Source organism: Mixophyes fleayi, chromosome 4, assembly GCF_038048845.1.
Source record: "Mixophyes fleayi isolate aMixFle1 chromosome 4, aMixFle1.hap1, whole genome shotgun sequence".
NCBI lineage: Eukaryota > Metazoa > Chordata > Amphibia > Anura > Limnodynastidae > Mixophyes > Mixophyes fleayi.
The window spans coordinates 11323390-11336712 of NC_134405.1; positions in this window are offsets into that span (position 1 = coordinate 11323390).

The following is a 13323-nucleotide window of genomic DNA, read 5'->3' on the forward strand; positions in this document are numbered from 1 at the left end:
ATATTCAGCACAAGATAGAAAATCATAGTGTCCCGAGACATTTTTCATCTTGCCATAATGCTAATCCTGAATCCCTACGTTTTAAAGCGATTGAATATATAGAGCTAGATAAAAGAGGAGGAGATCGATTGTTAAAACTGGCTCAAAGGGAAACTTTCTGGATTTATACTTTAAACACATTTGTCCCTTGGGGTTTAAATGAGGGATGTGAGATTACTCCTTTTTTATAGAGAAATTGTTTAATTTTTATAAATTGTTTTTACAAGCTTCTTACAAATTGCTTATATATAAAGACTTTGTTATGCTTTGTATAAAGACTGATGTATATATGTACCTACATTTAAATTGAATTGTTAATGGATAACAGGTTGTTAATATGTGCTTCTATGTTTTGCAAATGAGTGGAAGTTGTTCCACCTGTGAATGAATTAGTAATAACCTTTAAATAGGTAAACCTTTGTATAGAGATTCATACCTCCTGACGAAGTCCTTGTGATGAAACGCGTAGAGGTGACGGTGGATACATTTAAGAGCTATACTGAGCTGATGCCTGCCGTGTTAATGTTCAATGCCTGAAAACTTTTATATTCTGGTACGTGCATTTTATTGTTTTGAATAAAACATTTTACTTGGTTAATACACCATGGAAGCGCCCCTGTCTATTTGATATTATATATATATATATATATATATATATATATAAAAGAATATATATATATATATATATATATATATATATATATATATATATATCTAATATATAAAAGCCTAGCGGCGTGTGTTAGTGTGTGTGTAAAAAACTACCGGGTGACAGAGTGCTTAAGCTGCAGCGCCACCTGCTGGGCAGAGTTATATACTACACTGACCTACTAAATTCTTAGCATTATCTAATATATAAAAGCCAAGCGGCGTGCGTGTGTGGCGATGAAGATGACAAGAACCTTTTTAACACCTTAAGTAGCTTGATTTGACTAGAATGCATGAGTATCATGCACGGGTTAACTTGTATATATATATATATATATATATATATATATATATATATACAAGTTAACCCGTGCATGATACTCATGCATTCTAGTCAAATCAAGATACTTAAGGTCTTAAAAAGGTTCTTGTCATGCATTTGGGCCTAGCCCAGGCCTCCTCAGGAGAGGATCGTTACTTCCCGACGCAAGCGCCCTTTTTAATGTGTGTTTATGAGGTAAAATTACCTCACGAAAATGAGTTTGACCCCTCAACTCGTAAATTTAGCCTTTACTACCCCTCCCACGGGGGGAAGGGGGGATGATGGAAGTTAACTGACTTGAGTATTCTAATTTTTTTGTCAAATAATGTCAGTATACCAAATTTCAAGTCAATTGGATGAGCCCTTTCTGAGAAAATAGTTTTTTCCACACACACACACACACACACACACACACTAACGCACGCCTCTACACATGTGTGTTCATGAGGTAAAATTACCTCACGAAAATGAGTTTGAGCCCTACCAAATTTCAGCCCTTTTTTAATTTTTTTTTTCCACACACACTAAGAATTTAGTAGGTCAGTGTATAACTCTGCCCAGCAGAGGTTTTTTTTTCACACACACACAGACGCCACTAAGCATTTATATATTAGATATATATATATATATATATATATATATATATACATAAAGAAGTTTGTTTGTTTGTTTGATTGTAGGTGTAGGTGATCCCAGAACTTTGACACTGGATAGATTTGGATGAAAATTTGAAAAGGCATTTACCATTGGCTTCTAAGCTGCTAATTATTTTAAAATGTTGACAGTTACATCCAACTCATTGTTAACTTAATAACTTGAAGATTTAAACATGAGCAACAACGGGTACTTCAGCAAGTATATATATATATATATATATATATATATATATATAAAAGAAGAAATTTGTTTGTTTGTTTGTTTGCTGGCAAATATCTTTGACACCCCTACACCGATTGGGATGAAACTAACACGAGGTAATCCGGTTGGATCCTGAACAGGTTTGAGCGGGGTTTGGGTCCCCGTCAGACCTCCTGTTAGTAAACGCTAGGCAGAACCTGAGCCTTCCACTGGATGGATTTGGACAAAACTTTCACAGACTGGTAACATTCGATCCCAGTAGACATGCAAGAGGGTTGAGGTTCCAGATGAACCTCCCATTAGTATACGCTGTCCAGAATTTTGACCTGGGGAGCTTGTTCTGGGTCTTACACTGGATCTATTTGGCTTGTTTGTCTGTCCAGTTATGCATTCGGAAAACCCTGCACCAATTGGGATGAAACCAATGCATGCGGTGCAGTTGGTTTCTGGACAGATTTTAGGGGGGGTTAGGGTTCTGGTTGGACCTCTGTTGGTGTACGCTGGTCAGATCTTTGACCCAGGGAGCTTGTTCTGGGCCTTCCACTGGATAGATTTGAATGACATTGTCACGCTTCAATGCAGACATACAGCTAAAGAGCCAGGAATATTGTGAAACATGTGATGTTTATTGATGGGAAGTACAAACCAGATGGTGTAGTAATGAGCTTTGCAGGGAGATGCAGAAAGTAATACCAGGTGCACGGCTGATGCAGATAAGCAAATGATATGAAGAGATCCCAGGCATCAGGTGAACTAGAAGCACAGCAGCATGGAAAAGCAACAACAATGGAATAACAATAACCAATGTATGCTGGGAGTGACAGGTACAAATAGGGAAACACCCAGGTGCAAGGGATAACTAATGAGGAGGTTAACCCCTAGTACAAACAAGGGAGGCACAATAGCAGCACCTCTGGTTAATAGAGGTCCTGCCACAATATCTATATTAATATCACAATAATAAAGTCCAAAAGGCAGGAGCTGCCAGGCAAAGCAGCATGAAATTCAAAGGGCTTGCAGGCAGATCCTGACAGACATTTAATATAAAACAAGAATGTCACTGGGCAGCCACCTCTTGGTTAGTTAGAAGCTAAGAGCTTCTTAGCTGCTAACTATTTTTAAAATTTTGACATTATATCCAACTCATTGATAATTTAATAACTTGAAGATTTAAACCCGGACAACACCGGGGATTTCAGAAAGCAGTTTAATAAACCAAGCACTACACCGACAGGACTGCAACTTTTGTGGATGAAGTGCTTGATTTCTTTGGGCCCCACAAAGAGAACATTTTGGTTGTTGGTTGATGAACTGGAGAATAGATAGGCATTTTAATATATTACTAATGGGCAATGGACTAACAGTGGTCATATTCCTCTGTGCTGACAATGTCATCACCCTTATCATCATCCTCATCACTGATGTCAAGATCATCATCACATAATATTAGTTCGTCCCCACTGGAATCTAGGATTACAGATTCTGTTTGTAATTGATGACAAGATTGATATTCTTCATACAATGTGTAGCTCATTTTTATGAGCACCAATCATTCTACATTTTTGTTAAGTAGTCTCCTCCACCGATCACTAACAATGTTCCCCGCTGTGCTAGCTTGTACAAGGGGCTCTAAATTGCATTTATTTTCATCCCCGAATTCAAAGGGAACTTCTGAGATATTAATTTGCATGTTATCATAAAAATAATCCCCCACTATTCTACTAAGACAAGGTGTACCAGATTGAGACATGGTAGAGGTGTCAATATATTTGGGCATTTTATTTTAAGTCTGACCAAATGTCATAATAACATTTCACATTGTTGTGCTGTGTTGACTCATCATCAGTGTGACTCTTAGAAATAGTAAGTTTGTTTATGGCAGTAGTATTTCTAGGAGAAGCTGAAGCAGAAGACGTGTCATGTGCAACTTGACAGATTAGATAGGTAGAATGAGAACCAGGATAGGACAGTGCCTTCATGACCTAGGGATTTTAGCATTTGGATGAGGAGAGAGTGGTCAACAGTGTCAAATAAAGAAGAGAAATCCAGGAGAATTAGATGAGAGTAATAGCCTATAGTTATTGCTTTGATCAAATCACTGACAGCCTTGGTCAGCGCAGTCTCTGTAAAGTGTTGAGAGCGAAAGCCATACTGAAAAGAGTCCAGTAAGTTGTTTCCTGTAAGAAAGTGTGTGAGGTGAGTGTAGTCAAGTCTCTCGAGAAGTTTGAAGGGGTATGGGAGTTGAGAGATGGGGCAGTAATTTGAGAGAGAGTTTGGGTCAGAATTTTGCTTTTCCAGAATAGGAGTAATCACTGCATGCTTGAATAGTGATGGAAAGATACCAGTAGAGAGAGAGAGAGATTACAGATTTTAGTTAGAGGTGGAATGAACACAGGAGACAGGGATCTACCAATTTGTGAGTGTATGGGATCAAGAGGACAGGAGGTAGAGTAGAAGGATGAGAAGAGAGTAGAAACTTCCTTTATGGGATTGAATGAAGAGACGGCGTCACAGGGCGCTACAAAGGAATTGATTGATTGTCGAGGGAGATGATACCATTTCAAGTCAGATCTTATCAATCTTATCTCTCTCTCTCATATATATATATATATGAGAGAGAGAGATGAGCGGATTTGATTCATAGAAATCCGACAGTTCCGAATTTTGGGGTTGGGAGTAGAACCAAGACCTGTATATATATATATATATATATATATATATATATAGACAAAAAATATTTGCCCACACCTGTTCATTACTGAATTGAGGTGTGTCAATAAGACACGTTCCCAGAGGTGTATATAACCATGCACCTAGCTATGCAGTCTCCAATTGCAAACATTTGTGATACAAAATTAGTCGTTCTGAAGAGCTCAGTGACTTCAAGCGTGGTACTGTAATAGAATGCCACCTTTGTAATAAGACGGGTCGTGAAATTTCATCCCTGCTGGATATTCCACGGTCTACTGTAAGTGATATTATTAGAAAGTGGAAGCATTTAGGAACAACAGCAACTCAGCAACGAAGCGAAGACGACGTAAAATCACAGAGCGGGGTCAACGACTGCTAAGGCGCATGGTACGTAAAAGTCGCCAGCACTCTGCTGATTCCATAGCTGAAGAATCCTGAACTTCCACTGACATTAATGTAAGCACAAAAACTGTGCAGTGGGAGCTAAGTGGAATGAGTTTCCATGGCCGAGCAGCTGCATGCAAGCCTCACATCACCAAGACCAATGCCAAGCGTCAGATGGTTTAAAGCACAGCAACACTGGACTGTGGAGCAATCAAAATGTGTTCTGTGGAGTGACAAATCACGCTTCTATGTATGGCAGTCAAACTTGGCGGATCCCGGGAGAATGTTACCTGTCTGACTGCGTGATTCTAACTATGAAGTTTGATAGAGGAGAGATAAAGGTATGTCTCTGTTTTTCAGGATTTGGACTAGGCCCCTTATTTCCACTGAAGGGCAATCTTAATGCTTCAGCATACCAAGTCATTTTGGACAATACTATGCTTGCTACTTTGTGGCAGAAGTTTGTGGAATGCCTTTTTCTATAACAACATGACTGAGCCCCAGTGTACAAAGCAAGGACTACAAAGACATGACTTGATGAGTTTGATATGGAAGAACTTGAATGGCCCGCACACAGCTCAGACCTCAACCCCAATGATCACCTTTGGGATGAACTGGAACAGAGATTGCGAACCAGGCCTTCTCGTCCAACATCAGTGTCTGACCTCATAAATGCTCTACAGAATGAATGGGCACAAATTCTGACAGAAACACTACAACATCTTGTGAAAAGCCTTCCAAGAAGAGTGGAAGCTGTTATCTCTGCAAAAGGGGAACCAACTCCATATTAAAGTATATGTATTTGAATATAATGTCATTACAGTCCCTGTTGTTGTAATAGTTAAACGTCCGAATACTTTTGTCCATATAGTGTATATATATTGTGACCGGGTGAGGGGAACAGGTAGCATCTCCTGGGGTAGATGTTAGTAAACAGCAAGAATGAAGTCACACAAGTCTAGGGTTTTCGGTACAACTGGCCTCAGCCAGTTTTATTAAGCAACAAATTAAAATAAAACTACAAAATAAACATCTTGCCATCCAGCTTTAACTAAATATTTGTCAATCCTGACTAACAAACTAAAGTAAAACATAAACAGTGTGAGTCCAGTTCAATCACTGGTAAATATCAAGGTTTTCTCTCACAGAGTCTCACCAGCCTCAGTCCCCAGGCAGTGAGAAAAAGACTGACTACCAGAAAGCTCACTGGTAACCTTGAAGACCCAGTTAATAAGCCTAATGGATGGAGCCCACCCTACTCTCTCCATTCATAAACCCTAGGACCCTTTTCCAGCTTTTCCACAAGCCTATAGCCCTACAGCTGCTCACAGCTACTGCAAAACATATATTTTCCTTGGGATTTATAAGCTTAGAACGACCTGCTCTGATCCCTATATTATATGCGGCATCTGTGTGCCAATTGTCAGTTTATTTAGCTGGTGGCACTTGTATGGGAACAAAACTTCGAAAACATGTAATTCATCTCTGTCACCTTCTTAGGTCTACAAGCTCAGCAGAGATGTGATGACTGTCACGGGTCTATTCCGTCATCTACCCTGTGGTCTATGCCGTGGTCTGTCCGTCTCAGTATTATAGGAATGATCCTCATTGCTGCTCTCTCAGTGGCTGGATACTGTTTGTACACCAAATATGGTCAGTATTCTTTGTACCTTGAGAGCTGGTTTATTACTTGGAGTGAATGCAGGAACAATATGCTGGTTGGATTCTATTTTATACTGTTCAGTTGTACAAGGTGATAATACAACCAGCACAGTGACCCAGCAGTTATTAGAAAGGAAAAATTGAGTCTATGTGTACAGTATAATGTGTTACCCATGTATCACCCACTGAGAGACATCAGACTGCTCTAATATCTTCTCTTTTCCCTTCTCTACAGCTGCAGCATCCAGCAATGAAGTGTAAGTTCAACAGAGCTCTTGTATATATTTTTAACTGTACAAATTAATTGGGGATATTGTTACATAATTCATATAATACAATTTTAAAACTGACGATTTACTTTACTAGAGATACCCAAATAGTTTATATTACAGCATATTTAGTTCCCAACGCTCCACATAGACAGTTTCACATTTCACGCGGCTGTTGGTATTACTGTTTTAAATACAGAAAAGTTCAAGTTGCTATGGCAACTGACATGCATAGAATGTGCCGTCTTTGGCTCACTTCAGAATGTAACTGAAGCAGGTCGGCGATTTCTCTTGTCAGTTTTCTGCTAAGCCTGCATTTGCTTCTTATAGTCATTAAGCAAGTTGGAATTTTTACGTCGGTGTTCTCGTCGTCGCTGCAATCAGCATCCTCATTTCGTACTCAGCCCTTCAGGAATCTGTGCTATGCTGGTTCTTATCTTACTTATTAAATCACTCTTTCAGTGATTGTTTCTCTGGGTCCAACTCCGCTCCGCTTCCTCTTCAAATGAACTACTGCAAGGCTCAGTGCTAGGTCCTCTTCTCTTCTCTATCTACACCACTTCTCTTGGGAAACTAATAAGCTCCTTTGGATTTCAATATCATATCTATGCAGAGGATACCCAAATGTCTCTATCCTTTCCGCATCTCTTTCCGCATCTCTTATCATATTTTGTTATATTCCCCCCAGTCAACAGAAGATACCTACCTGTCATCTCTATTTCTGTTGGCAGCACAACAATAAACCCTACCTATCAAGTTTGCTGCCTAGGTGACATCCTTGACTCAGAACTCTCCTCTGTTTCCCAAATCCAATCTGTATCTAAATTATGTACATACATCTAAGAAACATCTCCAGAATACGCATTTATCTCACGCAAGACACTACAAAATATTTCATTCATGCACTCTTTATCTTCCACATTAACTATGGCAATTTTGTCCTTAATGATCTCCCTCTAACCAGACTTTTACCCCTGCAATCTATGTTGATCAATTTGCTAGAACCAAGCTGGGTCTGAGTCATTAAGGCAAAAAAATTAGTAAATGTTCTTCTGGACTAACCATGCAAGGGGTGCAAATCAGCTTATTATTTTGTACATAAGTTAAACACTGGCTGTTTTTTCATGTAACACACAAATTCTTGAAAACGTCATTTTTACACTGAAGTGTAAAGTTGATCTAGTACATACCCTAACCCCACTATAAATCTGTCTCCACATTTAAAATTTACCTCCCCTATAATGCAACATGGTTTTGCCCAGGTGCAAAGTTGCTCATTTTTTATGCTCTACGTGCATTAATAACTCAGGCCCTCTGAATGCTGTCAAGATAAGTAATACTACAGAAAAACATATGTCCATAGTGACATAATTACTTTTATATTCAAAGTGTTAACGCTCGTACAAATTTCATAATCCCACATGTACATAAGTTGGTTTACAACAAACAGATCAAGCAGATCAATGAATGAATGTACATAACAAGTGAGTAGAGTTGTAACATTCATGGGAAAATGCTCATAATATTTTTGGATGAAAGCGAACACTAGAGTTTGTAATACAAATCTGTCACTCCAGTTAGGAGTGGGTTTCTGCCACCAAATATATTCAGATAGTAATGTCATACTTATTCCAAGGTTGCGTAAAAAAATGTGGGTTATAAAGGCAAAGCAGGAGGTCCCCACTTGAGCCTCAACCTGGACAGAAATCTCATCATATCCCTTGTTTCCTCATGAATCAAGCAATGGATTATGGGGTCTCCAGCAAGCATTAGAGGTGGGTCTGCACTTTTTAACAATCTGTGTATATTTTTTCTGTAAGTTATGGTCAGGTGAATAGTTTAAGTCTTGTTTTAGTGGACCAGTGTCAAGTTCACAAACACCACTAAGCAACTATATCATATTTTTCTTGACCAGAAAAATGAAGTGCTCATCGCCTTCAATTATGTGTAGGTTCAAATGACTGTATTTGGTGCATCTATCGAGGTGAACCAGAACATCAAATGTTCTCAGTGACCAAATCAGATTTGAATGAGATGGAGAAACTATATTAGAATCAATAAATACAAACTGACCTATGTATTGTGTTGCTGGTATGTATGTCATTAACTGACCAAGAACTTGGTAGATTTAAATACAAATAATCAACAATTTAATTAAATAGCTCTATCCAGAACTAGTAAAAGTGATACATCCAGATGATCATATTAAAATATCTAACAGGGGATCAATTAATATCAATATATAAAACAAAACAAAAAGAAGACAATAGACATTTGGATTAAAATATCCTTTATGCGAGGACATATAAAACATGCAAAAAAACTAGCAAAACAATGCCCTAAAGGTAAGTTCCTGATACAATATCTAAAATGTCCCAATAATAGCAATAGTGCTGGCTACCATTACCAGTCCAGACCAGCAGTTATCAGCATGTAGTAGAGGATACAGAAAGCATTAAGTTCGGTGGTATTCGCCCATATATTCACAACATGCGAGGAAATCAGCATGGAGAAAACACAATCATATGCTGCCAGCCAGCAGTGTTACTTGCTATTAGCTGCGGTGGTTCCGGACTTGGTAGAAGCAGCGAGTTAGAGTGCAGTGTCCGATGGGATGGCGTGTGTTCTATGGTGGACATTTGGGGTTAAATGTATCAAGCTGAGAGTCATCTGTTGGGTTTGGAAAACCAATCAGATTCTAGCTATCATTTATTTTGTACATTCTACAAAATGATAGGTAGAATCTGACTGGCTGCTGTAGGCAACATCTCCACTTTTCAAACCCGCCGAAAAACTCTCAGCTTGATGGCTTTACCCCTTGGAGTTCTGGTTCACCTTGATAGATGCACTAATTACATTCATTTGAACCTACACATAACATGAACTCGATGAGCACTTCATTTTTCTGGTCAAACAATCTATTATGGAGGAATACCATAAGTGAAATGCTGCTCTCGCAACACAGTTAAGGGAGCGCAGCCCCATTTCAACTGTTAATATATCACATTTTATGAAGTTTGTGGTGACAGAGGGGCTCATGAAGAGTTGGATGCATTTGTGCCCCAAACCTAAGCAGGAGAAGATTCATGCATGAAAAAGTTAATGTATACGTATATGTTCAGTTGTACACGTCACAAGATGCGTCCAGCTGTACATCACTAGCACTTGCCCAGGTTTACAAGTGTTTATACTAACGTTTCACAATCGTGTAGAGATAGCATAGAGAGGCAGCTTGACAGTATTAGTAGTGAATTATAAAGTCCCAATACTTTAGTTTTGCACAATAAAGAATAGTGTGTTGACAGTTAATGAAAAATGTAAAAGTCACTTTTAATATATAAAATATAATTAATAATTAATACAAATGCAACATACAAATGCATATTCAATTAAATTTAATGTAATACAAACATCAGTTGTTTTCTTCTTTAAAAATTAAATGCAATCTTCTTTTCTGCCACAATTTAAATGGCATTATCAAAGAAGTAATGCAAATAGACAGCAGCAACCCCTCATAGAATTAAACTCCCTATAATATAACTTTATATAATATAACTTCATATAATATAGCAAGTGGGGTCAATCCTTAACCAGCCAATCAGAAGCGACTAGCTAATTCTGCTGATCATCATTATCATCATCATCATCATTTTTGTGTCTCACTGTACAACTTGTGTTTGTATCTGCACCCTCATGTTCCGCTAACGTGCTTCTCTGTTTATATGTGTGTTCCTATCCTTATGATTTATGGGTGTATTCAAATCCTTATCTTTATATGCTGAATTGTGGCATCTTACAAATAAATGATATGTTGATGACAATAATTTGGTTGAAAGATATTCCTTATATCATTCAATTTTTACTAAGCGTGACCCTATTATACGCTAGGAGAACACACTCTCCGGTTCCTACTCCTTCCCCTTACCTTCTTCCCACAATATATTTTACCCCATTAAAAGTGTCACATTTTTGTTTCAGCTAAAGACCTCATCGTTCACTCTGTGGGTGTTGCCAGCACAGTTCCCATCAAGCAAAGAAGTGTCTACTAAGGAGCAACCAACAAGAATGCCACCTAAAGTCCAACTCTTCTGCTCCTTTGCTCTTCACTGAGGCTCTTCTACGCTTGAGCTTCTCATATGATAAATATATTGCTTGTGCCATTCTCCAATCCTCTCAACTATATCTGAATAGCAACCAAAACATTGCTTGTGTCTGTTTCTTCTTGTTTCATCCATTGACTTCTTGCCACTGCAGACGACTATGTGTATTCAGTCTCTGAGTCTGTGGATCATATCTTGTAGACCATTTCTATTGTGCTGTCCTTCCGCTGCAAAGATTATCCTGCTCTAGAACTCTCCCATGTGACATAGTAATTGCTTTCTTCACATATTCTTATAGAACTGATTCTGTAATGATACTCTTGATCTCATACACTGTAATTGTTTATTACATTTTACAGATGAAATCTGGAAAGGGCAGGTAGAAAATATTCAGTATTTCTTCTTCACCTCTCATGTATATCTCCATCTTCTGTGGGACAGTTTTTTTTTTCATTTACTTACAATCTACTGTAAGTATCTTTGAGAAATGGTTGAGGATGGTCGCTGTCTTCTCAGTGGTGATACCAATGTTGAATCCACTTATATATTGTCTGAGTAGCCAAGGGGTGAAAATGATCATAGTGGATGCAGTTCAAAAATATTATCCATATTAGTTTTTTCTTGAAGTGTAGTACAACTGTAATACAACTGAATAAAGTTGCTGAGAAAATAGTGCAACATATTAATCCATTGAACTTTTTGCCAAATGCCACTTGAAAGAGACATGTTTTCATTTTGGTGACATCCAAGCCACATATCACATTGTTGCCCTTGTGGACAGCATGTGTGGTAAAGCATAGAGGTAGATAGATCTATTTCCCTCATGTTTTCCTGTGTACTTCTGCAGGAGCCCACTGTTAATTAAGAATCACAAATGTTTCCAGTGTTTCTAAATGTGTTCTCGGGGTGAAAAATTGGATGGGTCCAGTCACTTAATGTTCAGGCTCAGCAATCTGTTCTCAAAGTGTCTATTAGTAGGGTTAACTTACAATCACACAGAATGGCAGACTAGATTATCTACCTCAACTAATAGATCATATTCAGATGTTAGAACTGCCTTTTGTTTGGCCATATATGAAGTGAGTTGGGCCCATTTTAGTTTAACTCAACCAACACTGTTCATCCAAAATTGATGCATATACTGACATCATGTCCATAACTATAACATTATATATAGTGTGGCATGGGCACCCTTCTGGTAATGCACACAAGAACTTTTCTTTCTTTGTACTTTTTTTTATTGTCAGGATGGCAAAGTAACACGTAACACAAAGTTTCACACAAATTTTCTAATGTTAAGCTAGCAAAGACCAACTCCCTAAACACTGGCCAACTTGTTCAGTGTCGGTCACACTGAATAATGAATAACTCAGGATATACTTTACACCCCTCCCACAGCTCTAGTTTGATGGACAGGTGACACTCTCACCTGGACTTTTAAAAAGGAGTTTTCTGCAGGTGTTCTGCTTGATTACTGTCACTGATGACACATTCTGTCAGCTATTATTAGCTGTGGAAAAAGATGCCTCTAAACCACTTCAAAATATGTTAGCTAAATCACACTCTAAACTATTATTTTGTCACACATATGTCCTCCACCTATATATTCTCCACCTATATATCTTTGAACTAGGTGCACTGCTTTACAAATGTGTAATGTCTGCAGCCTTGCTCTGCACACTGTCAGTTGAATATCAAATTCTCAGTTAGAGGCGTGTGGCAACCATGTCCCATGTCCCACAATGATTTTATATATATATATATATATATATATATATATATATACATATATTTAGATAGATAGATGGATCGACAGACAGACAGACAGACAGACAGACAGACAGACAGACAGACAGATAGATAGATAGATAGATAGATAGTAAGATAGATATACTTCTTCTACTGTCTTCATAGTAAAACTCTAAATGTCCATTCACTTACATTGCCATTACATTTTCCGTAACGCCACTTTTATAAACTAGATATACACTGTATATTTGTATATTGGTACAAAGTAAGACTCTCCCCAACCTACAGTCCTTTAAAAGCTCCCTCAAAACTCAACTCTTCATTTCCGTCTATCCAATCATCCTGTCCACCACCTCCTCCTCTTCATTTGCCCATCTTCTCTATTTTATCCCAGTTGTTCCTACTGTCTATCACCACCCTCCCTCGAGTTCAAAATCACTTAACTTTTAGCATTGCACGAGGCCTAAAGTGATTGGCTATTGTTTTGTACTAGATGTGCACTGTATTAAATACATATAACGGTTACCAGACGTAGTCACAGAGTATTTCCTATCATCCTTAGTCATATGGTGGTAACTGGATAAACTCACTAAATGGAATA